Below are 4,382 nucleotides of genomic sequence, written 5' to 3' on the forward strand. Positions count from 1 at the left end.
GTCTTGAGCTTCTTTAACAATAAATAATTTGAAATAACTATTTTAAAAAAACACCGCCGATAATTTGTGACGAATGGAGTAATTTATTTGAGGAAAAACCAAGTGGAAATAGATTAAAATGAAGTTTGGAATCTTTAGGGAAAAAGGATGGCGGGTGTGGGGAATATGATGGGACATGTGGGGTTGAAGCAGAAAACTCCACAACCGTCTAGATCCAGCTGGGGAGCAACATCACCAAAGGAAGTTAGTGTCCGATCAAATGGTTGAAATTCTTTCCACATTTGAATGTAAGTTACATAGTTGAAATTTCTTTTCTAGAGATCGGTTTAGCCCATTTAAGTTTTAGTGGACCTAGTGCGAGTCTGTTGAAGACACAATTAAATAAAAGAAAAGGGTTAAATTTATTTCATTATTATACAAAAACGGTTATATTTGTTTTCGTCATACTTTCGATGCAAAAATACCCCTATCGTTAAACAATTAGCTCAAATATGACCCTTCTCTGTTAAAGTTATTCAAGACGTAACCATCTCACGACATGTATACCTGGCGGCTGGCACAACCCAAATTAAGTCTCGAGTGTGACGCTCAAAATAGGAGGGTGAGTCACAAGCTTCTATGCTGATAAGCCTCTGAAAAATTTGCACATAATATCTCAGGGGTATTCCACATCCGAATGCAAAGAAAATAAATAATTTTATAAGGTATTACATGCGTTCATAGGATACGTGCGCTCTTTTAGACTCGATGATAGCATAATCCAAGCAATAAATTCATAAAAACATGTTGAGTTAAAACGGACAATAAGTGTTATAGGCTTAGAATATGACATTAGGAAATAACTTCTTCTAGATAGAAACCGGTTTATACTCCTTAAGAGGTATTATCCCAAATCTAAAATTAACTAGGTCAATGAATTTCAGATGCCAATGCGTAAACAGTTAAAAAAGAAAAAGGAAACGTCATTCCCTTCCGTCTGAAGTTCTCAAATAGTTTCCGTCCTAAATTCATTTGAAATTTTCAATGCTTATATTGACCACTATTCTTAGTTAGTACTCCCTCATATCCATTTACATGACATTATTAGTATTGTAAGAGTCAAGCAAATTTATCTTCTTCTTCTTTTTTTTTTGGTTTTTTATTCGGTGTTTTTAGTACCTGCTTTGAGGTCTGACTAACTCGAATTCGCGTTAGAAAATTACATTTTAAAGAGTAAAGCTCTCTCTGTGAAAGAAGGTTTCATTTTCATGGCTCAAATTCAAGACCTCTAATTAAAAATGAGGAGTACTTACCATTTCATCATAACTTTTGATGATTATCCAAAATAATTAAAAAGCAGTGCATTCATTCAAGATATTTTAGACATTTGGTTCTCGTATTCCAAATCTTGGGGTAATTCTTCTTGGATGGAGGTGGTAAAGATTAAATGGACATTAATTTCACTGTATTGTGTTGTTAAGGTTAAATGGATACACATAAATAAAAGAAGTAAAGAAAGAAATGATTATTTTTCATGTTCTCCGGGCATATTTAGTGCAACATCATATGGGAGAGGTAAAAGAAACAAGAATCTCTGACCATTCCCAGGTGAAAGAGTATCCTAGTCCTCCTCAGATGCACACTCTTGGAAAAAGTTTTTCCCAACCTTGTCACATTCCACTAATTAAACCAAACTATAAGTGAAAGTTGTCCTTTTTCACCCTTTCAAAAATAATTTTCTTACCATGACGTTTTTTCTTTGCAAGATTGAGTTGTTAATGTTCATCAAACTATAGATCTAAAACTAAAAATAATCAAAGTTTTTGCAATAATTAGAAGCATCTAGTCATTATCGTGCAATATAATTCGTGTGAATTATAAGTCACTAACGCCCTTGCATTTAGTGCTATATCGATAATTAACCATCAGCTATTCTGATTTTAGGTGCATGATGATCATATGCCCAATATAGGAGACGTATGATGGCAAAAATCAGAGGTGGGTTTACAGTGTAACCTAGCTACAAGTTCAAGAAATCAGTAGCTTTTGCCCAAACATGCACATGTATTAAGAAATTGATTAAATATCTATTAGTATTTGACTATGAATTAAGTTATTATTAACGTGAGGTTACTGTAAAAGCCCATAAATTTCAGTCGCGTCACTTGAGTACGAAGAAGATGAAAAAATTATGAAATCGAAGTTGAAGTCATGAGAATTCGTACAGATTTCTTTATCAATGCAGTTTTTCTAAATTCTTTATTTCTTAGTTCAAACCAATGGAGTTTCTCACAAAACTACCAAGCGAAGTTACTTTATTATTGTACTTTTTCTTTCTTACTTATATCCTATAATCCTGCAAAAGTCTCAGATTCTGTACATGCTATTGCTAGTGAAGGGGTCATTCCATGTGCAGACCATTAAGATTCCTTCTGACTTCTGAAGCATGCAGGAATCGGAGATCTAGCACAATACTCTTCACTTTTGACGGTGCCATAGTACTATTAATGGCTTACTTAGCTTCTAATTAATACCCGGTCTCATTGATTAAAGAAAGAGATTAATTACTACTTAAGGCCGAGTAATAATTAATGGCGGATTAATATACTCTTAGGTTAGATTAATTTACAATGTCTAAATTATGAATATGTCACTTCGAATAATTGGCAGTTGAAACCACTGATAAAATGCATTGGTTTGGAGAAGCGTATGTCATAAGCTTGAAGATATAATAGTTCAAACATGTTTTGTCGATGAAAGATTTCTCAAAATTAAACAAAATAAAGAAAAAGCAATCAATCAATGAAGGTGCGCTTGTCTAGGGCTAAAAGAGCTATAGCCTAAATACACTCTTTTACACGGTGTGATATTGTTTGCTTCAAGTTGCACTCATATATATGATTTTTCCAAAAAGGTCTCACATTATTAAGAGTACCTATCTAACACCTATCAGCAGAGACGGAGTTAGAATTTTAACTTTTTGGGTTCAGAATTTATAACGATGACTTCAAATGCTAATTACAAGGAGGTTCTGAGTTTAAAATTTAGACATATTTAAGGATTTTTTTTAGCACAAATACATTGTTTGAGGAAAAGTTACTGAGCTCGACTTAACCTGTATCTAGACTTATAGCTTTGCCCTTGCTTATGATCAATAACATAACTTCTTTCTCTTTTCAGCTATCAAAATGAGATCTTATTCACACATGCACCTAACAGTTAATTAGATCTTGGAGATTAATCATGAATCTTGCATGATCGAATGATACTAGGAGTGTTGTTTTGCCAATGAACAAAATTAAGGAACTGAAAACATTCTGAATAATGTAGCAGTCTTGGTTGAAACAATTGGACTCCTTGTCTCCTTATACCTCGAAGCTGGTCCAAGGTCCCAATCAATAAGGTCGAATTCCTATCAAGAATATTAGGCCGGTTATCAATAGTCATGAAATATTAAATTGTTAATAGGGTGGCTGCTGAAGGTTCTTTGACCACAAATTCAAACAGCTAAGTCAGTTGGGTTACACTCTCATGATCAGCCAGCTTAGCCTGTAATAACAGATTAAACTAAAGCAATAATATAAAAAACCTTTGTTATATCAATACATATAGCTAGCTTAAGCTCATTTAATAAATGAAGGGGAACTGCAAACATTATTATGAGAAAGTTATTGTTAGTACTTTGCATGAAAGCCATGGTAGGTAGAAGAATAAGCTAATGGTTCTTCCAAGGGATCACACATCGTAGTTACAAGTACACAGATACCAAATTCCAAGGTAAATTTGCACACTAAATTACTATTTTCAAAATGAAATCAGAATCTGGCCACTGTTGCTTAGTGGTGGACGAGTTGGTATCCCCACGCACGTGCCATAGGTTAAATTCCACGCGAAAGAGTAAAAGTTCTTCACATTATAAGATCATTTATATTGATATTTGATTTAATCAAAAAGAAAAGAATTGTCAGTTATTCAAAAACTCGGCTCGGACAGTTATAAGAGAAGTAGCAGACTATTTGTCACATGGTAGTACTCTAATTAAGCTCCTCTCCTTTTTCTTTTTGTTTCTAATTTACACTGAGTTCAGTTATTAGAAAATGCCATCACCATGGTTGTAAATCTGTAAATTTGCTACTTATAATTAATAATTTTCAATTTATGTGAACTTATTTCCTTTTTAGTTCGTGTAAAAAAGAATGATCCCTTTTCATATTTGGAAATAAATTGCCTTTACGCAACGATTTATAGTCACATAAAATATAAGTGCTACCATTTTCATCACAAGTTCAAAAGTCTTCTCGTTTTTCTTAAATTCTGTGCTACCAAATAGGTTCACATAAAACAGAGGGAGTACTTAGTATTCTAATTTTGACAAGACAAATAGATAAGAAAATTAGCAGTCA

Source organism: Lycium ferocissimum, chromosome 3 (genome assembly GCF_029784015.1).
Source record: "Lycium ferocissimum isolate CSIRO_LF1 chromosome 3, AGI_CSIRO_Lferr_CH_V1, whole genome shotgun sequence".
Classification (NCBI taxonomy): Eukaryota; Viridiplantae; Streptophyta; class Magnoliopsida; order Solanales; family Solanaceae; genus Lycium; species Lycium ferocissimum.